At 43.6% G+C, this 12,608-nt stretch overlaps 1 long non-coding RNA gene and 1 pseudogene across 1 annotated transcript; one reads left to right on the top strand and one right to left on the bottom strand.

The window, feature by feature from the left end:
* The first annotated feature begins 310 nt into the window (after nt 1-310).
* On the top strand, nt 311-1,375 carry LOC123174432 (uncharacterized). Its single transcript, XR_006487051.1, has 2 exons — nt 311-750; nt 1,152-1,375. It is a non-coding gene; the product is annotated as an uncharacterized lncRNA (long non-coding RNA).
* An 848-nt stretch (nt 1,376-2,223) lies between these two features.
* On the bottom strand, nt 2,224-6,330 carry LOC123174443 (G-type lectin S-receptor-like serine/threonine-protein kinase At2g19130; annotated as a pseudogene).
* Nucleotides 6,331-12,608: the final 6,278 nt, after the last annotated feature.

Consider the following 12,608-nt stretch of genomic DNA (forward strand, 5'->3'; position numbering starts at 1 on the left):
GTTATGATTTTTTATTAATATTGGTTAATACAAATCAACTTGTGGATTAGTTTCCAACTCCTTAAGAAGTATGGGCTGTTACCACTAATACAACTTTTGGGATTATTTAATCCTACCGCAAATTAGAATTATGCCAATCCATTTTTTCTGCCACGTGCTTAGGTAGTTTTGAATCAAACTAACACATGTCTGTGTAGATCCTAAAAAAAACACATGTCTGTGTAATTTGAAAAAAAAAAAACATGTATGTGTACGAAAAATAATAATAAAGAAATAAACGAATGCACTGGTGTGCGCTGGGCCGGCCCATTCCATCGTTTTGCTCGAAAAAGAAAACCTGGGTTCCATCGAGAGAGGAAAGAGGGGATCGGGAGTCAGTTATGCGCCGCCGCCTGCCCTGCGCCGTCGCCGGCGGAGGCCTCGAATGAGGATCCAGTGGTGCCCAAATAAGCAGCTCCCCAATCCAAGCAGCAGCTCCTCCTTCCCGAGCTGCAACCGGCAATCGAAGCAATCAAGCGGCTCCACTCCGGAATCAGAAACAGGCCCTGTTTCAAATTCAGTCTCCGAGCTTCCATTGGTGGCGGGAACCGCCAATCCTCGGAGGAGACGCACAACAACAACTCTAGACATCAGTTTTCAGAAGAAAGATCGACCGGCAACGCGGCAATGGCGAGGACCGGTCGCCGGCGATAGGCTGCCAAATTGATGGCCAAACCGTCGGTCAAGGCCGAATCCTCCCTCGACAAGCTGGTGAGTTGGTCCTCCAAATCCTTTTTCTTATAACATTTCACGCAAAAAAATTACTATTTCTCACAAACAGTAAAAAGTAGGAACCATAATCAGATTTGCGTCCTTCAGTAGGGAAGTATAATAAATTGTCATCAGCAGATCTACGAGGGAGCCATGGGGGTGCCCTTAGCAAACCAGGGGTCAAATTTCAGTCTTTCACACTGCATTCAAGTTGCATCTATGAGTCTATCAAAAATTGGTTTTTGGTACATTTTTGTTAACAAATTTGTGTTGTCTTAACACATTTTTTAAAAACCATGTACTTTCCGTTTGCACATTCACATATTTAAAAGTGGAGCACCTAAAATAGCTTTCATGATTCGCTCGAGTCATTTCTTTCTAATTTCTTCATGTCTTAAAAGGCCTGTGCAATTGGAAAGTACATGCTCCGCAAATGCAAGTCGGGGCAGGCGGACCTGCTGAGGGAGAGCAAAAGCTGACACGGTGGACATGTTTTCGCTTGGGATATATCTTTTAGAATGTTTAAGCTATTTTTAAGTCTGCTGTTCAACATCAATTCTTGATTCATCTGAAATTCTGAATATTCTACGACGATCAGTTACAACGTGAGTTCTAGATTTATTTATCCTTCTTGTTCAATAACCGTAGGTTCTTGATGTTTTCTCCTTCAAATCACTGCAATCAACAATAAGTTGCCGCTAGAGGAGGAGAGTTTCATCTAGTGGAACCACACCTGACAAGACCGATTTTCTGAAGTAGTAAACACACTCAGCATGTTTATTAAAGAACGGAGAAAAAACCCATCCAATGTTCTTCTTCAGTAGATTCAGTTAATCTCTCACTTAATTTCAATCTAGATAACCTTAATATGGAGCACAGGTTCAAAAAAAAATCTGATCGGGAGTGTGACAGGACTATTAGTGGCGGAAGCACGCACACCATTGATCCATCATGGTAACCACAGAAACGGCAATGGTCCTTAGTTCTCTCATTTCTATGGTGTGTGTGTGTGTGTCGAGATGTCTGCCTCTCGAACTGTTCCTGGCGCCGAGTTTACCCGGTGGTGTTGGACCCGGGGCTCGCGCGGTGGCGCTTGAGGATGAGGACGGGCAGGTGAGGGGATCGTGGTTCGTGGACTCGGCTTTAGCTTTCGACTTATACCATCATGTAACAGTATGACCTGTCTAGACCAGTTTGGTACGGTAGGAAAATTATCAATTCTGTTCAAGATTATAACCACTGCTCTCACCAATTACATTGGCTCATGCATAAGTACACAGCAACGCACACATGAACAAGCCAGTAAGCTATTGGACTGATTCTAGCCAACGGCTAGACCTGTAGAGGCTGCTTTCAGAAAAGGGAAACCACACCGGAAAAAGTAAATAGCAGATAGCTCTTCATATGATTGTTTTCTATCTCAGATATTTTAAGATTTGGTCACCTTCTGAAATTTAAAAACAAAGTCCTCCGAGTAGCAACTTGGAACAGATTTATTGCAAAACAAAATATGATACAACCAGATACAACATCACATAAATAGTATGCCAACAATACACACTACAAGAGACCATACGCTCATACAAGAAATACAGATAGACATATTTCACATCGGTGAGTCCTGATCTAGTTGGTAGATAAAACTCATGAAAGATTAGAAACTTCAGACGGTTTTACACCTTCAGCAAGAACTTGAAGATACCTTGGAACAGGCGGCATTTCAACACGAACCAACCCTTCTAGGATCTGAACAATTTCCCCCATCGTTGGCCTGGAGCTCTCACTGTCTTGAACACACCAACATGCAACCATGCATACCCTTTCAAGCTCCCTTAGGTCCACATCAGTGACAAGTTCGGAATCAATCAATGTTTGCACATCTCCTTCCACTAGCTTCCTCACTACCCACATAGGAAAAAATGTATATGTGCTTGTGCCAGTATGCATATTGTTCCTCTTGCCAGATATAATCTCAAAAAGCATCATTCCATAGCTGAAAACATCAGCCTTTGTTGTGATAGCCTCACCACTTATCCACTCAGGTGCAAGATACCCTATGGTGCCTCTCATTGATGTTAAAACCCTACTAAAATCTCGGCCAAGGAGCTTTGCCAATCCAAAGTCTGCCACCTTTGGAACTAGTGATTCACCCAATAATATATTTTCTGGCTTAATATCACAATGTATGATGCAATCCCTGCACTCCTCGTGCAGGTAAGTTAATCCCCGTGCAACTCCGGTCGCGATTTGGTATCTTGTGCTCCAACTTAAAGGCGCAGTGCTACTCCTAAACAGATGATGATCCAATGAACCATTAGGCATATACTCATAGACGAGCAACCGCTTCGTTCCTTCAGAACAAAAACCAAGTAGTTGAATCAAGTTGACATGCTGAATTGTTCCAATAGTACTCACTTCAGCCCGAAATTGCTTCTCCCCTTGACGGAGGCCCTCCAGCTTCTTCACCGCCATTATAGTTGCGTCTGGTAGAACTCCTTTGAACACAGAGCCAAAAGCTCCCACACCCAATATCTCAGAGAAATTTTTGGTAAGGAACTGCAGATCATTGTATTTAAAGCTGATCAGAGACCCCTTAGCAAGATTCATACTGTTAATTCTTCTCCTCCTGCGGAGAAGGAAATATAAAGCGATCACTGCACAACCTAGGGTAGCAACTCCACCGACGGCAACTCCAGCAATCCACCGTTTCTTGGTTCTTGAATCTGGTAACTCAGAGGCTGCCACCCTTATATGAATGTTATCCAGAGAACCGTCAATGGTGTCTTGCAAATTCAGAAGTTCTGCATACCAAAGTGAGCATGTGCCATTATAAGAGTAAGCGGTACATGAACAATTGTTCAGGCAAGCTGATTGGCAGTTCTGATTGCTGGTACCCTCAATACTAGTATATGCTTTGTCAGGCAGTTTCACACTATTGATTGTATAGAACCTATCCTGCTTTTCTTTCTCCAAGCCCTTGCTGCCACACTGCAATTGGACATTTCTCCTACAACCTGCAGTTGGATCGCCCAGATTCCAACTATTTGGATCACGCTCACTGAAGCCCTTGAGGCAGCTACACGATGATGACAGGGCACTCCCACTGCACTTGCTGTAAGCTCCACAGAATCCATACACATCGCAGTTGGCTTTTGGTTGTGAAAAATAGACCACCCAGGCCTGTGCAGCCTCCACCCATACAGAAGACTGAGTTTGACCTGACACGCCAATGACATGCCTTGATAATATTCTATCATCAGTAACATTATAGGTGAAGTATGTTTCCTGGTCATTGTCAACAAACTGATAAGTGTATGGGGTGTTGGGATAGGTGTTTGCACGCGACAACTCCGGCATGTTAGGAAATGAGCTGCCGGTCCAGTTGCCAGTGTCCCAGTACACCATGGAGCTATTCCATAGGATGATGTATTGCTTTGAGCCATTTGGATCCATCTCCACGGTGAACATTCCTGGCGCTGGATCACCATTGTTTTTCCAAGAGATGATCCGGTTGGACACACCAGTCACCTTGTTAAAACTGAGCTTATTACCTGGGAGCCATGTGTCTGTCATATCATCGAAACTTTGCCAGACCACATGGGAGCTGTTGGACTTGTGTCTAACCACTAGGTTCCCTGTGTCAAGGAGCACAGCAATGGTGGAGTTAAAAGCTTCATTGGTTGAATTGCTTGACCAGACAACCGATTTGGACTGACGGAGGACAATATTTCCGTCATCAGAGATCGTCAGGCTTGATGAGGCTGGATCAGATATTGGTTTCTCCCTGTTGGCCACCCATACAATAGTTTGCACCGGGATTTTGTTGTACCAAATACCCACGTACCACCTGCCTCCAGATCCTTCAGCTATCCATGTATAAAAAGATCGGTGAAGTCAGTATAATTGATAGATGGACACAAAATACATAAAATTATAAATGAAAAAATGGAGAGCATGTGGTTTTAAAATTTAGTCCTCATATAAATATGATGATGTTTCAAACTGTAGTATTACTGGCAACACACACACACACACACACACACACAGAGATAGTACCCCACTCCCAAAATACTATAGTTTTTGCTAGTATCTAGAATTAATTCCCTGGTACCTACTAACACGTCGATAGTAAGTCTTGTAAAATTATAGGAGCTTGCATATATTCCTGTTACTATTATTTTCTAAATGAAGCTAGGCAACTCCACATTCTTAAGACGTAGAAAATCTGCCCAGAAGCTCCCACCAAAGATTGCTTGGTGCCATCGATCCACAGTTCCACACTGCCTTGACTTGTGGTGGACCTACCCACCAAGGTTTAAGTCCTAAATTTGGCATTAATGTTCACATTTTCTGTATTTATTTTAGGCTTTTCATTTATGTTCGTTCAGTGGAGGAGACATTTTCATCGACGAGGTGTCTACGATGACTTTGTCGATCTCAAAAAGTTCTGCCGACTCAACATCTCATAGGTGCTCATAGGAATAAAATGTACGTGCGTGCGTTTATAGGAGTGTGCATGTGGAGTCATGTATGTGAGTACTTGTGATTGTATTGTGTTAGAAAAAGCCACTTCTGATAAAAAAAAGACTCATCTGAAGACCATATTAAAAAAAAACTTTGTTGTTTCCCCAACACGCCAAACCAACTAGCACGTAAGTAATTTTTGAAACTTCAAAAAAATTGCATGTAAAAATAAAGGGAATGCCTATATACCAATCAACTCAAAATGGAATTAGGGCCGGTCGAATCGTTTTCAGCCTTTCGATGTAGATCCAATGGCTTAGGCACCTTCTTCTACCTCTCAGTCGTTCTCATGTTCATCTTCTACCCCCGATCGAGCTGTCAACTGCCACCGACCGAACCACCTGCCGCTGCCGCCGCCTGCATCTAGCGGCGCTCCCGCGATCATCTCGTCGCCACGCCCTCCCCTCAACCGCAGCCCACCGACGTGCTGCCACTGCCCCCGTCCATCCCTCTAACCCCACCGATGACCGTTTTTTCCCGCGAACTTGCACCACCCCACACCCATAAGATAGATAATGGGGTAGCCTTCTCCAGCGAGCTCACCACCCCCTCACACCCCTAGAATAGATAATGGGGTAGCCTTCTCTGGCAAGCTCCTTATTTCCTTCCACTGTTCCTTCCTTCACGTGAAAATCGACCGACCCAAATTCCAAATTCAGACGACATACATATAGCTATTGTGAAAAATAAAATCTATGCAACCCAAAAACATAAGCGGCACAACGAAGCGCAAGCAAACCCCGCAAAAAAAGAAAGAACGAAGCGTTCGCAAACATAAGCACGACTGGGGCAGTGTACACGGCGACTGATACTATTCAGGAGGAGGGAGGAGGAAATTAAGAAGACGTGGTGGATGTTAGTTACCTTGAGGCTGGAAGAACCCGAGCGCGAATTTGCCGCGCTGCAAGATCAACTTCTGGTCCCCGGTGAGCGGCCGGCTCGCCCTGATCGTGTCGGTGGCATTCGACGACGACCATGTGACGGGACCAGCAGTGCCACGACGACGAGCAAGTGCAGGAGGAGAGAGCATGAAGGAGGAGGAAACCAGCTCGCCATGGACTCAAAACGATGCTGTACTATGATGGACCGATCAACCGCCTGGCGGTCGCTATATATGGTTCGTTAGTCTCGCGACGCGCATACCGGCAGCACACCCGGTCCATGTTTAGTCTCGACACGCGCGTACCGGCACGACAACTGATCCGTGCACTGTGCCAATTTTTTTTTGAGCATCAGTACAGACACAAGCGCTCATATACACGCGCATACACTCATCCCTATGAACGCACACACGCACATCCTACCCCTATGAGCATCTTTGAGAGACTGAGCCGGCATATCATCTCATCTTGAGATTTACAAAGTCACCGTAGGCACCTCGTCGTCGACGGGAACGTCTCTTCCCACTGAAAGCGCATCGCCGGAAATCCTGAAATAAATCCAGGAATAATGCGAGCACCAAGATTTGAACCCTGATGGGTTGAGGATACCACTGTCCACCTAACCATCTCAACCACAGGTTGGTTCGCTGCACTGTGCCAAATTGCTTGGTGGTTTTTGAAGATTTTATTGATTCAAAATGTAGCATCAAGGTGATACAAATATAATGGGCACACATCCAAACTTTATACGATTATTAGGATGGACATAGCCAACGTCAATATATACATACCCCTAAAAACATCAATATACACATAAAATATCAAAACAACAATCGATGAACTATAACAACGACCATCGGCCCACCATTTGACATTACAGAGACAACAAAAAATATTCTTCAGCAACGACGTCTTCGGGAAGGGAGCAACGCTCAAGCACCATTGTCGTCAGATATAACCACCAATGGTTAAATCTCGGGTTTTCACCTTAAAGATAAAGGTCGAACAACTACGGGCAATGTCTTGAAAAAATTAACGACACAAAAACATTGCCATGGCCAATGGTCAAGTATAACCAATTAGGGTCAGATCTTCCATCGAGAGAAAATTAGAGTTAGACCCAAGGCTTTCACTCGAGACCAAGTACCCGGAAAACACCACCAAATCAAAGTCTCATCGAGTAACGTCGCTATTACATTTTCCGATCCCATTGCGTAGCACGGTCTTTAACGTAAGATGACCGCACAAGCAGCTAGTCAAGCCGCTGATGATGATGTTACACATGTACGCCCGATGAATATTGACCAGCTCAGGCTCAGCTGACTTGTGCGATGTGACGCATCTGGCTCGCCTGAGGGTGCGCGGCCGCGCGGTCGTTGGTCATAGTTATCGTCTTCACCGTGGCGCCGTATGGTAGGAGCCGTTGCCGAACGTCGATAGACCGCAGCGTCGATCGTGACCGCCAATTCCGCCGTGCGTTTGAGACGGTGTGGACTGTGGAGCGTGCTGGTTCTACCACTCTTCATGGGCTGGAAATGAGGACCACACACTTATCACCCTGGACTGTCGTCAGTCAAAATTTTCACGTAAGGACTATTAGAGCAGCACGTTAATTAAAGCAGATTTGTGATCCTGTCGAAAATTTAGTCGCAATAATTTGAATTTATTTGATGGCAAATAAGATTAGTAGAGGAATTCTTTTGCTTAACGACGTACTCTGAACCATATTGAATGTTTTTTTTTTCCGAAAAGAGTGGTATGTATTTCGTTCTAATGCAATACGAAAATGTAATGGAAATAGTATGAACAATCTGAAGTCTGAAATGTAATGCTTTATTTTCTTACTCCCTCCATTTTTATTTACTCTGCATATTAGATTTGACTGAAATCAAACTTCGTAAAGTTTGATCAAGTTTATAGAAAACAATATAACCATTTACCATAACAAATGTATATGATGTAAAAGTACATTCAACAATGAATCTAATGGTATTAATTTGTTATTGTATATGTTAATATTTTTGTTTATAAACTTTGTCAAAGTTTACAAAGCTTGACTTTGACTAAAGTTAATACACGGATTAAATAGAAACACAGGGAGTACTAGCTAACTGCCCGTGGTTACAACAGGTATACATATTCTGATGGTTCAACATCAATTATGTTTAATATATACTCCCTCGTTAAAAAATTAGTTGACTCAAATTTGTCCAGATACGGATGTAACTAAACATGTTTTAGTGTAGATACATCCGTATGAAGACAAAATTAAGACAACTAATTTGGGACGGAGGTAATAGTATATATATTTAGAATCCTCGTGCATGTCAGACAATATTGTCATATTGTCAATCACACATCTAACTCGTAATCCCCTTTCCACCCACCCCAGCCCACCGATTTTGATTTTCAAACATGTAATTGTGTGCAATTGCGTTATAATCATACTGTGCTTAGCATTTCTCCACGCACTGCCTCCTCTCCAACTAGTAAATGCATATGTGCAATGCACGTTGATATTATGGAGAAAATTAATTGCACGTGATTATTAGGTAAGATATCAATTACACAGAAATGATACTATTTGGTATGATATTAAATTGAATGTTAAACATGTTCAACGTTCATCATTGGAGCAATCTAAATCCTTGGATTGACCATTTGATGGCCGAGATTAATTAATTGAATCTGCCCTTTGGGTCTATTTATATTGATAAAGATATAGATCCAAACTAGACACCTCTGTCAATTCATCCAGCTTGCAATCCCCCTTCCACCCCCCCCCCCCCCCCCACACGCATACATTGAATTTCAAATATGTAGTCGTAAACTGTAATATTTCACACGGAGCCTGTCTTATTCGGTTACGGTAAACTCTCTAGTTTAGTTAAAGAAAATTATACACAGGAAACAAGCCCTAGAAAAAGTAACTCGCCTTCAATGAAATAAAAAGCCCAAGGATGAGGAGAATTGCCCCTCGTGGCATCAAATAATTGCACCACCACAATTTGTACACACACAACACAGTCTGAGCTCTTCACAGTTATAAACTTGTGGCCTATCTTTAGAATTGTAATAAACAAAAAATCAAAAGGTTTCACAAAGACGATAGAACACTTGGTCTAATAAATATGACATTAGATTAGCCTAATTCTTATAGACGCTTACATGAACAAGTATGAGTGCAGACAGAAATTGATGTTTATTAGAAAAATCTAATTCATTATGAGAGTTCTTTATGCTATAAAGATATCCAAGCTGGAATATGACAACGAATACCCTTTACAAATTATCTCACTGAACTATAAAAAGGGTAGCCCAGATGAAAGGAACGGTATGGTCGACAAGAGGGGTTGAATAGGCGACTAATATTTTTTTTTATAAATTTAGGGAAACGATAAAAAAATAGGTTGCCTAGATATGCAAAAAGTTGGAAAACCTATATGAAAAGCTCAACAACGACAACAACAACAACAACAACAACAACAACAACAACAACAACAACAAGTTAGAGAGTAAACACAACAAACAAACTTGCAGAAAGCAAGTAAAGGATAGAAGTAACCGCGAGTGGAGACGATGATGTTGTTCCCGAAGTTCCCGCCTTTGGGGAGGTACATCTTCGTCGAAGGGGTGTAGAGGCACAATGCACCCCAAACTCCACAATGGCCCACACTATTCTCCTCGTGCCCCCGCACAATGTAAGGTGTCATGATTCCATTATACGGTGCTGTTGAAGGCGGCAACTAGAACCTTTGCAAACAAGGTTGGAGCAATCTCCACAACTTAATTGGGGGCTTCCAACACTACCATGAAGCTTCACCACAATGGAATGTGCCTTCAAGGTGACTTCTTCTATCTAGGGTGCCCAAACACCCAAGAGTAATAAGATCCACAAGAGGAAGTATGGGGGAGTCAAATTTCCTTCGATGGAAGTGTAGATCTAGGTCTGCTCTCTCAATCCCTAGCAAATCAACAAGTTTGAGTGACTAAAGAAGGATATCGAGTAAGATAAAGCTTAGGTCAACAATGAAAGAGAGAGACAGGAGCAAGAGGTAGGTGGGAGGAGGAAGAACCTCCTCCTTTTATAGCTCCCCCAAATCCAACTGTTACGTACGGAAATAGCATTGAGCGGTGATATGTCTCAACGCATCTATATATTTTTTTGTTTCATCCTACATTTATATCATTTAACATGCTTTGGTAACAATTTATATTATTTTTATTTGGACTAACCTATTAAGACAGTGTCAAAGGCTAGTTTCTATTTTCTACTATTCTTTTGCTTTCAGGAATTTTCAGGACAAAAAGTATGGAGTATTTAACTGACCTGGCGAGACCAATAAAATCATGGTTTTATTTTGGGTGGCTTGGACGAGCAGTTGGCGAATCGACCTGGTATTTTTGGAATTTCCTCGATAGCTAAACTATAAGAATCAATTATGATCACGACGGGTCTCAGAATCCCAGCGCCGAGAAAACTGCTCCACCAATCAATATCTAATATGAGACCCCCGGAGGCCATGAACACCAAGGACCAAAAGGGGATACCTCGCCCCATCTAGGGGAGGGGGCAAGGAAGAAGAAGTCGAGGGGACCTCTCTCCCCCTCTCTCCTAGTGGCGTTGGAGTGCCGCCGGGGAAACCATCATCGCGGCGATCATCTCCATCAACTTCGTCGTCTTCATCAACACCTTCATCACCTTCCTCCCTCTCTATACAGTGGTCCACCTCTCCCGCAAACCTTTGTAATCTCCTACTCGAACATGGTTGATGCTCTGAATTATTATCCAATGTTTTGTTTCATCGCTATTATGTCTGAGTAGATTATATTTGTCCTATGAGTATTTGGTGAATTGCTATGGGATGAAGAGTATCAATATATCGTAATGTTATGGTTGGGTTTATGTTAATGAATGTTTTAGTGTTTGCGGATGCTTGCTAATAGTTCCAATCATAAGTACGTATGATTCCAAGTACAAATAGTATGTTAGCAGTGTTGGGAAACGTTGCATGGAAAACAAAAAAATTTCTACGCACACACAAGATCTATCAAGGAGATGCATAGCAACGGGAGGGGAGAGTGTGTCTACGTATCCTCGTAGACCGTAAGCGGAAGCGTTTAACAACACGGTTGATATAGTCGAACTTCTTCGCGCTCCAACCGATCAAGTACCGAACGTACGACACCTCCACGTTCTGCACACGTTCAGCTCGGTGACGTCCTCCGCCTTCTTGATCTAGCAAGACGGCAAGGTCGTAGATGAGTTCCGGCAGCACGACGGCGTGGTGACGGTGATGGTGAAGTGATCTCCACAGGGCTTCGCCTAAGCACTACGAAAATATGACCGGGGGTGTAAACGGTGGAGGGGGGTGCCGCACACGACTAGGCAATTGTCTGTTGTGTGCTAGGCGCCCCCCTCCCACATATATACAGGTGGGAGGGAGGAGCAACCAAAGGAGGCGCCCAAGTAGGAGGAATCCTACTTGGGGTCCCTCCCAAGCCGCGTCCCCCTTTCCTTATTTGGAGTGCGGGGAAAGACAGGGGAGGGTGGCGCCCCCCTTTCCTTTCTCCCATGAGAGGGAAAGGCAGGAGGGGCAATCCCTCCCCCTTTTCCTTCCCTAGGGCTGGCCAAACAAGGGAGGAGGCGCACCAGCCCCCTTGTGGGCTGGTCTGTTCCCTCCTTTGGCCCATAAGGCACATAACTTGCCGGGGGGTGCCCGGAACCCCTTCCGGTGACCCAAGTCCTTCCCGGTACATCCCGAAACACTTCCGGTGTCCAAATACCATCGTCCTATATATGAATCTTTACCTCTCGACCATTTCGAGACTCCTCATCATGTCCGTGATCTCATTCGGGACTCTGAACAACATTCGGTCACCAAAACATATAACTCATATAACACTATATCGTCAACGAATGTTAAGCGTGTGGACCCTATGGGTTCGAGAAGTATGTAGACATCACCGAGACACCGCACCGGTCAATAACCAATAGCGGAACCTGGATGCCCATATTGGCTCCTACATATTCTATGAAGATCTTTATCGGTCGAACCGTTATGACAACATACGTAATTCCCTTTGTCCATCGGTATGTTACTTTCCCGAGATTCGATCATCGGTATCTTCATACCTAGTTCAATCTCGTTACCGACAGGTCTCTTTAAGCTTGTGACTAACTTCTTAGTCATTTGCTTGCAAGCTTATGATGTGTATTACCGAGAAGGCCCAGAGATACCTCTCTGATACTCGGAGTGACAAATCCTAATCTCGATCTATGCCAACTCAACAAACACCTTCGGAGATACCTGTAGAGAATCTTTATGATCACCCAGTTACGTTGTGACATTTTATAGCACACAAGGTATTCCTCCGGCTTGTCGGGTCTTCTTGAAGATCCATTTATTCTCAATGGCTTGTCGATCATCGGGCAAGTCCACCAAAGTCCAC

Source organism: Triticum aestivum, chromosome 1D (assembly GCF_018294505.1).
Source record: "Triticum aestivum cultivar Chinese Spring chromosome 1D, IWGSC CS RefSeq v2.1, whole genome shotgun sequence".
In the NCBI taxonomy this organism is placed as follows: Eukaryota; Viridiplantae; Streptophyta; class Magnoliopsida; order Poales; family Poaceae; genus Triticum; species Triticum aestivum.